Genomic DNA, 13,246 nt, shown 5'->3' with positions numbered 1-13,246 from the left:
ACAAAACCTATTCTCCAAAACAACCTCTAAGAGGAGTCAAAACAGTATATTATATACATTATTTAGTGGAGATAAAAGTATCTAAGTGAAAGCATAAGACCAAAAATAAAGTCCCAAAAACCAAGGATCTTTGCTAATCCAGAAGTCTCCAGCATACCTCAACGAGGAGCCTCACGCCTTGCATCTGAAAAACACAAAATTTGCATGGGTGAGTGAAAACACTTAACACACATATCACGGCGTCGAATGGTAATAAGAGAGGATTTAAAATTAGCAATTTAAAGGCCCAGGAAACATGTTTTCAATCATAGCACAAAATTAGGAAGGAAAATGTAAAACATGCAAATCATATGAATAAGTGGGTGAAAAGCTGATAAAAATCACTCAATTTAGCACAAGATAAACCATAAAATAGTGGTTTATCAGTGAGAACCGACGGTTCTCAGTATGGTAACAACACATACATATCTAACATGTAATGTCCTGGGAAAGCCGAAGGCAATCCTAGAACTTCCACAAGATAATTCAAAGCTTATAAACAGACTAAACCATAAATGGTAACTGACTAAAGATCTTCAGTCTAATTAACATTTCCCCTTTCCAATTCCTGCAGACCTCCCAACCGCCAGCAGTAGTATATAATATGGCAAACATAGTTATATCAAACAAGGATATATACAATTAGGAGCAGATATGACATTTAGCCAATTAGCATGTAATATGCATATGATGACTGCCTGTCCTAATGGCTGATGATATCATCTGTCGGTTATATAGCCAACCCGACAAGTCCTGGTAGCTAACCATTGGATTGTCCCTCTGTCGTGCATCCCCAACTCAAGTTATACTCAATCATAAATCATAATTCATATCCAACACCCTCACAGGTGTATATTCACGGGGGCGAGCTCATCCGGAACTTTCAAAGTGTTCGGCCACACTTACGACATAGGGTCAGCAGAGTATCGAGTCTCCAGCTGGAGCACATGGTGGCTAGCCATTGCTTTCTCCCAGGGAAACTCGTATCTCAGATAGTGGAAGTGCAGCATTCACATTTCATTCAATACGCATATATGCAATTAGACTCAGCCATAATTCAATAATGGCTCAGCTATAATACGCCCATAACTCAGCCATCCGGCTTATAATTCAATCCATAACCAGTCAATTCATTAACAATTATAGCCCTTCAGCTCATGGCATATCAAGCACTTCCACATTCATCCTCCATATCTCATACAATGATCCTTGATCATCATTCGTCATTAATTCTCCCCTTTCTTCATCCACAAGTTACCACATTTACTAGCCCTTCTCATTGCTAGGCATACCATCAAGTTTTAAGATATAAGGGGTGAGATCGGAGACATAAAAGTTTGAAATTTGGCTTTAAAAACTCAAAAATCAATATTGGGGTGAAAACAGGGTCACACGTGCGCATCGCCCACGTGCACGTGCGGAATGCATCAAAACACAGCAATGCGTACGCGTCCCTCCATGCACACACGTGCATAGGAGAAAAATCAAGTGACGCTTATGCGTCAGCCACGCATACGCGTGGGTGCGTTTTGTGCCCCCAGGCACAAAACTGGCACAACTCTCGGGAATTTTAGCTGGACAACTATTTTAGCCCATCGACGCGTACGCGTGGGCCACACGCACACGTGGGTAGTTAAACTTTGAATTCGACACGTGCGCGTCGGCCACGCCTACGCGTGGGAGTGCTTTCTGCCAAAAATTTTACTAAGTTAAAAAGTTGCAAAATTCACAATTTCAAACCCCAATCTTCCGACGAGCATAACTTTCTTGTTTCAAATTATTTTTCACCCGTTCTTCGAACGACATAGACATCCCGGATCTAATTTCATTTCTAAACAAATTTAAAAAAAACGGGGATCCGGAGTCCAAGTTATGCTCCGTCAAAGTATGCCCAAAAACCACATTTTCATACAAAACCACAAAGTGCCATTTTCAAAACAACCAATTCCAACCCTTTGTAAATTCAATCATAACATACCAAAAATCAACCTCAAGCCTACTCAACTCATACATTGACATTTTTATCAAATCATAACCTACCAATCCATCATTTTAACCAATCTCAACCAAGTAACTCAACTTCAAACACAATATCATAATATACATATTTTCTCATCCCAGTTCACAGCAATACCATTTCCAATCAACCATCAATACACAGAATCAATATCATTCTCATTCTCAACATGGTTTCACCCACAATTCAACCTCAACTAACTATTAAACACATATCAAAACATGCATATCTCTCATGCATCAGACCATCAAAACATCAATATTCATAATCACATATATGACCACATAATTAATTTAAACCATTCAACAACATCAACCATTCAAATCTTATCTTAGGGCCTCTAGCCTATGTTTTCACACTACATTACATTTTAGATACAGGAAACCGAGACCATACCTTAGCCGATTTCCCCGCTCAACCCGGAGCACTTTCAAATCACTTTTTCATAAGCTCACCAAGCTTCAACACCTCCAAGAACAGATTTTTTTGCACACCAAAGCCCCTTTTCAAGCTTTCCAAAATCTCAATCAAGCTTCAATATTCACATACACACAACCTAAGCCACAATTATCATACCCAACACAACAACTCAATACTCAAATATCATAGAACAATAAATTCCACTAGAGTTGAGAATCTTACCACACCCAAGGTTCAAGGAAACAAGATTAATCTTCTCCTTCAAGAGAGTTGGGTCCTATAACATCAAAGAGCCCAAAATCTCAACACTTTTCTCCATGAAATTCGAAATTAAGGGATGAGGAACTGAACCAAAATCATGGCTTACCTCAAGAACAAAGTAGTGGGTTTTGTAGAGCTCTTCACAGTGAATGCGTGGCCACAAATAGTGCGGTAATCGGAGCTCTAGATCAAAAGTTATGGTAGTTTGAAGATCAACCAAGGGTTAGAACTTTAAGAGAGTGTTCTTCCCCCTGTTCCTCATTTCAGCGTGTATGAGTGTCAAGTGAGGAGAGAGAGTGCTGAAAATTAGGGTTTTAGGTTTAGTTTAGGTTGGGCCAAGGGCCCAATATTGGTCCGGTTGGCCCGGTTTGGCCCGTTCGGTCCAATCTTGGTCCGATTTCTATAAAATTGGTATCGAAATTCTCGTCTCAATCTCCTCTATCATATTAAGCCATAAAAATCACATATTTGGCTTTCTAAAATAAATTCTCATATATGGGCTAATTAGTCATTAATTTACCGGGTTTTATATTCTACCCACCTAATTGGGAATTTTGCCCACAAAATTCAAATTCAATTACCTGAGAATAAGTGCGGGTAATCAGTTCACATCTCCGACTCAAGCTCCCAAGTGTGCTCCTCAACACCGGCTCGACTCCATGCCACTTTAACTAATAGAACTTCCTTTCCATGCAACCGTTTGATACTAGTATCGTCAATTCTGACCGGAGCCACTGGAAGCGTCAAATCTTCTTTTAACTGAACCGATTCAGGTTCTAACAGATGGCTAGCATCAGGAGTATACTTCCGAAGCTGCGACACATGAAATACGTCGTGCATGTTCGAAAGGTGGGGTGGTAGAGCCATCTGATACGCCACCGGTCCAACCCTCTCCAGGATCTAAAACGGACCGATGTACCGAGGATTCATCTTCTTCGCTTTAATTGCCCTACCTACTCCTGTGGTTGGAGTAACTATAAGGAAAACATGGTCTCCTTCCTCAAATTCCAAGGGTTTTTGCCTCTGATCGACGTAAATCTTCTGACGACTCTGCACAGTGAGTATCCTATCTCGGATTTTCTTGACTTGTTCAGTGATCTCAGCTACCATCTCCGGCCCCAACAAGCTTTTCTCCTCAGCTTCATACCAACATAGCGGAGATTGGCATTTCCTCCCGTACAAAGCCTCATACGGAGCCATTCCGATGCTCGCATGGTAGCTATTATTGTATGCAAACTCTATTAACGGTATATACTGATCCCAACTCGCCGGTTGGTCCAGAACACAAGCCCTCAACATATCCTCTAGTGTTTGGATCGTCCTCTCAGATTGACCATCTGTCTGAGGATGGTAAGCCGTACTCAAGCTTAATCGGGTTCCGAAAGCCTTCTGAAATTCACCCCCAAAATCTTGAAGTGAAACGAGGATCTCTATAAAAAATTATAGTAGTAGGCACATCATGAAGTCTCACAATCTCTTTTATGTACAAGCGTGCTAACTCCTCAAGAGTGTAGTTCGTCCGAATGGGTAGAAAGTGAGCCAACTTCGTCAATCGGTCCACAATCACCCAGACAGCATCAAAACCGGCCCTAGTCCTTGGCAATCCAGACACAAAGTACATCGCAATGCTCTCCAATTTCCATTACGGAACTTCTAAAGGTTGCAACGTCCTCGGAAGCTCTCTGGTGTTCGATCTTTACTTTTTGACAGGTTAAGCACTTTGAGACATACTCTGCCACATCATTCTTCATACCCGACCACCAAACATTGGCTTTAAATCATGATACATCTTAGTACTCCCCGGGTGAATAAAGAATCTGCTTTTGTGTGCTTCCTTTAAGATATCTTGTCGCAAAGTGCCAACATCTGGCACAATGATTCTATCCTTGAATCTCCATAGCCCATCCTGATCCTCTGACACTCTCCACCGCTTTCCTTGCTCAATGGCTGGCAACACCTTCGGTAACACGTCATCGTCTTCATGAGCCTTTAGGAATTTGGATTTAAAGTTGCTTGAGATCTAAAATTGACTCAAACATAGAGTTCCAGACACTTCTTGAACACCAAGCTTCAAACTCTCGAATTCCTTGAGTAACTTCTCTTCTTGAAGCATCATCCGAGCAGCGTACAACGACTTTTGACTTAACGCATCCGCCACTACATTAGCTTTCCTTGGATGGTAATTCAACTCAAAGTCATAGTCCTTCAACAACTCCATCTACCTCCTCTGCCGCATATTAAGCTCTTTCTGATCAAAGAGGTATTTCAAGCTCTTGTGATCAGAGAAAACTCGAAACTTAACCCCAAAGAGGTAATGCCTCCACATCTTTAACGCAAACACGACCGCAGCAAGTTCCAAATCATGCGTAGGGTAGTTAACTTCATGAGCTCTCAACTGTCATGAGGCATAGGCCACCACATTACGAAGCTGCATCAACATGCACCCTAGCCCCTTTAGTGAGGCATCACAGTACACCTCAAATAGTTCGTTCGGCTCAGGTAACACCAACACAGGCACGGTGGTCAACTTCCGCTTCAACGCTTGAAACCTCTCCTCACACTCAGGAGTCCAAACAAACGGCGCATCCTTGTGGGTTAACTTTGTCAATGGCAAAGCTATTTGCGAAAGATAAATCTCCGGTAGTAGCCAGCTAAGCCTAGAAAACTCCTTATCTCAGTTACTGAGGTTGGTTGCCTCCACTCCATCACTGCTTCCACCTTAGAAGGATCTACAGCTATCCTCTGTTTACTCACCACGTGACCCAAAAACTTCACCTCACTCTTCCAGAATTCACATTTAGACAGTTTTATCTAGAGTTTCTTTTCCTTCAATATCTACAACACGGTCCTCAAGTGTTCCGCATGCTCCTCTTCAGTCTTGGAATAAATCAGTATGTCGTCAATGAAGACAACAATGAATTTATCTAGAAACGGACGAAAGACTCTGTTCATATAGTCCATAAACACTGCAGGAGCATTTGTCAACCCAAAAGACATTACAGTGTACTCATAATGACCATAACAAGTCCTGAAAGCGGTCTTAGGGATGTCCTCACCCCTCACCCTTATCTGGTGAAAACCGGATTTCAAGTCGATCTTGGAGAAAACTCTAGCTCCTTGTAACTGATCCATGAGATCGTCAATCCTTAGCAATGGGTATTTATTCTTTATTGTTACTTTGTTCAGCTGTCTATAATCCACACAGAGTTGTATACTCATCTTTCTTCTTTACCAGTAACACTGGCGCGCCCTACGGAGAAACACTTGGTCGGATGAAGTTTTTACCCAACAGATCCTCTAGCGGTGACATCCTATACAGAGCACTCGAGATTGGTCCAGCCCCAGGCACCAATTCGATAGCAAACTCAACCTCTCAGTTAGGTAGAAGTTCATCAATATCGTCGGGAAATACCTCCGGAAACTCACACACAACCGGAATTTGTTCCATTCTTTGATCATCACCCGAAACACCGGCCGTTAACAACAGAATACCCTGACATTCGGCACCAGAACAATTCACCATCATAAAGTTCAAGTAATAACTATTCAACATAGCCGGCCCTTCTGTATCTTCCGGCAAAAAGTACACCGACTTTGCAAAACAGTCGAGCAAAATATGGTTCTTAGATAACCAGTCCAAACCCTAGATAAGATCAAGACCGGTCATCGGCAAACAGATTAAATCATGAACAAAATCACATTGCTAGACCCTAAATGAAACTTGCGGGCATCCTAGCCTAGTTATCATGGCTTCATGGGTGGCATTATACAGCTTTAGGTCATAACCTAAGACTACAATCTTCAATCCTAGCTTACTAGCTTTTTCAAATGCAATGAATGAATGCGTTGCTCCCGAATCAAATAAAGCATTTAAAACTTGACCAGCCATTTCACAGTTACCTCGGATAACTGTCTCAGATCCCTCGATAACAACAGCTGAGGTGGTGAACACCTGGCCAGGCTATTGTGCTCTTTCTGCACCTTGCTTTTGCTTCTCCGGGCAGTTTGCAGATTTATGCCCCGCCTTACCACAAGAATAGCACAAGCCCCATCCGGCCTTGCATGGGGCTTTCGGATGGTGACTTTCGCACCTAGCACAAGCTTTCTCATTCTAAGGCTGCTTCCCAAACCTTTTCCCTTGGGAATTGTTGTTGTTGAGCCTCCTGAAAGAGCCTCCCCGCTTGAAAGGTGGACCTCTAGGAGCAAAGCTCTTTCCTCGATTCTGTGGGAATGGTCCCTTATGGCTTCCTCTCTCTGTAGCTGCCTTTTTCACACACTCTTCAGCAACCCTGCTCTTGTTCACCAACTCTGAGAAAGTTATGATCTCTATTGGTCCCACTAAGCTAAAGATATCACTCCGGAGCCCTCCTTCATAGTTAATACACTTCCATTTCTCAAAGTCTCTCGGAGCTCCATGACACATACGGGAAGACCTGAATAGCTCCTCAAACTTGTCAGTATACTCGAATACGGACATAGCACCCTGCTTCAGCTGCAGTAACTCGAGTTCCTTGGCCGTCCTAGCAGAATTCGAAAAGTACTTCTTATAGAACTCATCCTGGAAGGCATCCCAAGTGATAGGGTGATGCACGGAAACTTGTCTCTCAACAATTTTCGCTCGGCAAGTATACCGAATTGTCGTCAAGTAAAAACTCACAATAGAGTGAGGTCGAATCCCACAGGGATTGATTGGTCAATCAACTTTAATTAGAGGAATGTTCTAGTTGAGCTAAGCAGAAATTGATGTGAGAGTTGCAGGAAATTAAATGGCGGGAAAGTAAATAGCAAAAAATGTAAATACTGGAAATAAAGAGCTGAATGTAAATGACGGAAAGTAAATTACAGAATCTTAAATGGGAATTTGGGAAGATGAGCATAAAAGTAAATGGCAGAAATTAAAGAGAATGGGTGAGATCAGAAATGGGGAATTCATTGGACTTAGGAGATGTTGCATTCTCCGGATCAAGTTCATTTTCATCTCTTCCTCAATCAATGCATTGATTGATCTCCTTGGCAATCTTAAGTGATTGAATTCCAATTCCTTGGTAATTCAATCTCTCAAATCTTGATCAATAGCCAATTCTTTGGTCCAATTGCTCATGAGAAGAGATGAAGTATGGTCACTGATTATACCACATGTATTTCCAAATCAAAGTGTTGGTAGGATTATATGTCACTATATCCATCCAAACCCCAATTTGGTCCAACATGAGAAAGCATTTCTAGCATGATCTCTTCATTCCTCTTCCAAGGTTCCGAAGAGATCCAAGTATGAATAGCTTCTTTTCCAAGACAACTACCCAATTGGATGATGATCGAAAGCTTTCTAGTAAAATCAAGAGAAAAGAAAGAAGAAGAATAATGAAAACTATTATTGATCCATCAAATTACAACAGAGCTCCCTAATCCAATGAAAGGGGTTTAGTTGTTCATAGCTCTGGGAATGGAAAATAAAGATGGAGAATCCATTCTCAAAGTAAAGCTAGAAGTTGCAGAGAAAGTAAAATTATACAGAGTAGTTCTTTCAATACCCCAAAAAGCTCTCTTTCTCTAGTTCAAAACTACTCCTAATTATACTACTCTTCTGATCCTTTAGTTGGCTCTTCAAGTCTTGGATATGGGCCTTTGGATCTTGAGTTGAAGCAGTTATCATCTTCAGTGGGCTCAGCTTTGCTTGCAGAGAAAGTGTGCAGTAGGCATGAACGTTAGCTTAGGGTGTTAGTGGTGTTAACGTTAAGTGAAAATGTGGGCTCGAGAACGTTAGTGACAATCACCTTTTTCACTAACGTTCCTAACCCAAAAATGGTCCACGTTAACTTCAACGTTAGTGGCACTAACGTGACCACTAACGTTGCCTCTTGGCCCTTCGCAAACGTTACTGGGGTTTACCTTTTCCAATAACGTTGAGAATACCCATTTCTCCCTACGTTAGAGTTCACGTTAGTATAGTTAACGTGACCTTTAACGTAGGCTTGCCAAATCTTCGAGAGCGTTAGTGACACTTACCTTTGTCACTAACGCTCCAAAAGGTCCCTTTCCCATGTTAGTGCCTCACGTTAATTACATTAACGTGACCACTAACGTGGTGTTGATTGCCATCTCCAACGTTAGTGACAAAGGTGAGTGCCACTAACGTTGGCTCATCATCCCTTTCCTCCACATTAGCTTCCACGTTAATGTAATTAACGTGGTAACTAATGTGGCTCATAGTGGCTTAGTCCAACGTTAGTGACAAAGGTGAGTGTCACTAACGTTGGCAATTCCTTGCTCCTTCCACGTTAGAGTTCACGTTAACTAAGTTAACGTGACTCTTAATGTAGCCAATATGGGCTTAGTCCAACGTTAGTGACAAAGGTGAGTGTCACTAACGTTGGCATTATCTTCATCTTCCACGTTAGAGTTCACGTTAACTAAGTTAACGTGACTCTTAACGTGGCCAATTGCCCTTTTGGAGCGTTAATGGCACTCACTCTTACCACTAACTCTTGGAGCTTCCTTTTCCTCCATGTTAACTACCACGTTAATGTAGTTAACGTGGTAATTAACGTGGGCTATGATGGCTTCGAAGACGTTATTGGCGATCACTTTTCTCATTAACGTTGCAAGCTAGCTCCCATTCCACGTTAGTAGTCACGTTAGTTAGACTAACGTGGCTCTTCCTTGCTTCCTTTGTCCTGAAATCAAGTAAATAAAGTGCATCAAAGCTCTAATCCAAGTTATGAGACATGCATCATCCAATTTGTCATTTAATTCATGCATAATTCTCATGAAATCATATAAAGTTCACAATGTTTGCTTGAATCAAGATGTAAGTGAAATTCTACCCAAAACTTGCTTATTTCCTAAGAAAATGCATGAAACTACCCTAAAACAGTAAAGAAAAGGTCAGTGAAACTGGCCGAAATGCCCTGGCATCACAACGCCAAACTTAAAGCTTGCTTGTCCCTTTGTCTTTTTAGAGTTTATTTGTGTTCTTAGACTAGGTGCTTTGTGATGGGGCGACTCTTTAAGATAAGCTTTCAGCCAGCACTCCCGAACCAGTTGGTTCAAGGTGCTAGGTGTTAAGACACCCCTAAGGACTTACTCCCTCAAGTCTCTTTCCCCCATACATACACACCACAAGCACATGGTTTGTTATTTTCTTACTTGAGACCTTGGTGTCCAGTACCTCTTTGGGTTACTAAGTGTTCTGTAGCAAAGGTTACTCTTGATAGTGGACTTTCAGCTGATAATCCCGGGTTAGTTAACCCAAGTTACCAAGTGATAAGGCACCCCTGAGAGCTTATTCATCCAAGTATATCCTTTGCACAGGAGCACCACAGACACATGCCTTAAGATTCAACCCTTGGTGCCTAGCCTTATTTCTTATTCTTTTTCTTTATTTCTCAACTTTCATTTTTCTTTCTCCTTTTCCAATTAGGATCTTATTATGTAGCTAGTCTCATGGGGTGTGTTTCAAGTATATGATTCAGGACAGATAGTTGCCTTCCCACCTTGTTAGTGAACCAACTTAGCTAATCTACTACCACACCACAAACTTAGGAACTTACTCCACAATATGAACCTCACTCTGGTCTTTCATAGCATACATTCTCTTTTTATTTGATTCAAAAGGACAAGCATACAAGTAAGCAAGGTGAAAATACAGCAGATCATTTGGCATAGCTAGCTTAGACCTAAGCAGTAAAAACTTAAAGGCAGAATTTAAAATCCTAAATTACCATGGAAGCATGTTCTATTTCATACATGATTTTCCTTATTTAAAAACTTTGAAAAAGATGGAACAAAGAGGGAACTCCACCACCTTTTACTCATGGGGGTGCTCATGCTCTCCCTCTTGTTTGTCCTCTTTGTGTCTTTCTTGAGTGCTTGAACCTCCACTTCCCTTGCTTTTTCCAATCAACTTTTTCCAGAAGCCAGCATCTTCCATATTCTTTTTCAATGTTTCCTTCTGCTGTTTCACCTTCCTTTTCTCTTGTTCTGTTAGATATTTTTAGACTGTATCATACCTAGGGATTGCAGAGTGCAAATTATGCATATGCCCAGACATATAGTTCAACTTGGCTTGAGTGTTTATGTTGAACTCTTCCCTATGTAATTGTCGTCTGATGAGCGGATAATTTATACGCTTTTTGACATTGTTTTTAGTATGTTTTTAGTAGGATCTAGTTACTTTTAGGGATGTTTTCATTAGTTTTTATGTTAAATTTACATTTCTGGACTTTACTATGAGTTTGTGTGTTTTTCTGTGATTTCAGGTATTTTCTGGCTGAAATTGAGGGACTTGAGCAAAAATCAGATTCAGAGGTTGAAAAAGGACTGCTGATGCTGTTGGATTCTGACCTCCCTGCACTCAAAGTGGATTTTCTGGAGCTACAGAACTCGAAATGGCGCGCTTCCAATTGCGTTGGAAATTAGACATCCAGGGCTTTCCAGAAATATATAATAGTCCATACTTTGACCAAGAATAGATGACGTAAACTGGCGTTCAACGCAAGCCTTCTGCCCAAATCTGGCGTCCAGCGCCAGAAAAGGATCCAAAACCAGAGTTGAACACCCAAACTGGCATAGAAACTGGCGTTCAACTCCACAAATGGCCTCTGTACGTGTTACACTTGAGCTCAGCCCAAACACACACCAAGTGGGCCCCGGAAGTGGATTTATGCATCAATTACTTACTCATGTAAACCCTAGTAGCTAGTTTATTATAAATAGGACCTTTTACTATTGTATTAGGTATCTTTGGTCTCAGTTTTATTCCATTGTTCATCTTAGGAGACTATTGATCACGTTTTAGGGGGCTGGCCATCTCGGCCATGCCTGGACCTTCACTTATGTATTTTCATACGGTAGAGTTTCTACACTCCATAGATTAAGGTGTGGAGCTCTGCTGTTCCTCAAAGATTAATGCAAAGTACTACTGTTTTCTATTCAATTCTTCTTATTTCGCTTCTAAGATATCCATTCGCACCCAAGAACGTGATGAAGGTGATGATTATGTGTGACGCTCATCATCCTTCCCCCCTATGAACGCGTGCCTGACAAACACTTCTGTTCTACATGCATTAAGCTAGAATGAGTATCTCTTAGATCTCCTAACCAGAATCTTCGTGGCGTAAGCTAGAATGATGGCGGCATTCAAGAGAATCTGGAAAGTCTAAACCTTGTCTGTGGTATTCCGAGTAGGATTCAATGATTGAATGACTGTGACGGGCTCCTAACTCGCGATTGCAGGGCGTTAGTGACAGACGCAAAAGGATAGTAAATCCTATTCCAGCATGATCGAGAACCGACAGATGAATAGCCGTGCCGTGACAGGGTGCGTGAGCATATTATTCACTGAGAGGATAAGATGAAGCCATTGACAAGGGTGATGCCTCCAGACGATTAGCCGTGCCGTGACAGGACATTGGATCATTTTCCCGAGAGATGACCGAAAGTAGCCATTGACAGTGGTGATGTATCACATAAAGCCAGCCATGGAAAGGAGTAAGACTGATTGGATGAAGATAGCAGGAAAGCAGAGGTCCAGAGGAACAAAAAGCATCCCCATTCGCTTATCTGAAATTCCTGCCAATGAATCTACATAAGTATCTCTATCCCTTTTACTGTTTATTTTAATCTAATAAAGTATCATGTTTAAATCCGCCTGACTGAGATTTGCAAGGTGACCATAGCTTGCTTCATACCAACAATCTCCGTGGGATTCGACCCTTACTCACGTAAGGTATTACTTGGACGACCCAGTGCACTTGCTGGTTAGTTGTATCGAAGTTGTGACAATTATGAATTAAGATCAGAGCACCAAGCTTTGGAGCCATTACCAGGGATTGTTCGAGCCTGGACATCACAATTTCGTGCACCAAGTTTTTGGCGCCGTTGCCGGGGATTGTTTGTGTTTGGACAACTGACGGTTCATCTTGTTGCTCAGATTAGGTAATTTTCTTTTCGTTTTCTTTTCAAAAATATTTTCAAAAATATTTCTAAAATTTTCTCATCTGTTTTCGAAAAATAATAAAAATAATATTTTCAAAAATAAATTATTCTATGGCTTCAAGATTTTTAAGAATGAATTCTAGTGTTTCATGAAGCATGTGAAGCCTGGCTGGCTATAAAGCCATGTCTAAATTCATTTGGACTGAGGCTTGCAATTTGTTATCAAGAGCAAATTAGTTGTTGCTCATCCACCCGCTGCTGATCCATGATCACCTGCTGAAGCTTGGCTGGCCATTGGCCATGTCTAATGTTTTGGACTGGAGCTTTCTTTGAAAGCTTGGCTGGCTAGTGAGCCATGTCTAATTCCTGGACTGAAGCTTTAGACTAACATGGCAAGATTCCTGGAATTCATATTAAAAATTTGGAATCCTTATTTTTCCTTTTAATTTTCGAAAAATATAAAATAAAAAATCCAAAAAAATTTAGAAAATCATAAAAATCAAAAATATTTTTGTGTTCTTGTTTGAGTCTTGAGTCATATCATAAGTTTGGTGTCACTTGCATATGCATCTA

Source organism: Arachis ipaensis, chromosome B3, assembly GCF_059453495.1.
Source record: "Arachis ipaensis isolate K30076 ecotype BB chromosome B3, ASM5945349v1, whole genome shotgun sequence".
Taxonomy (NCBI): Eukaryota; Viridiplantae; Streptophyta; class Magnoliopsida; order Fabales; family Fabaceae; genus Arachis; species Arachis ipaensis.
The sequence above is the reverse complement of the archived record's forward strand: the minus strand, read 5'-3'. Positions refer to the sequence as shown.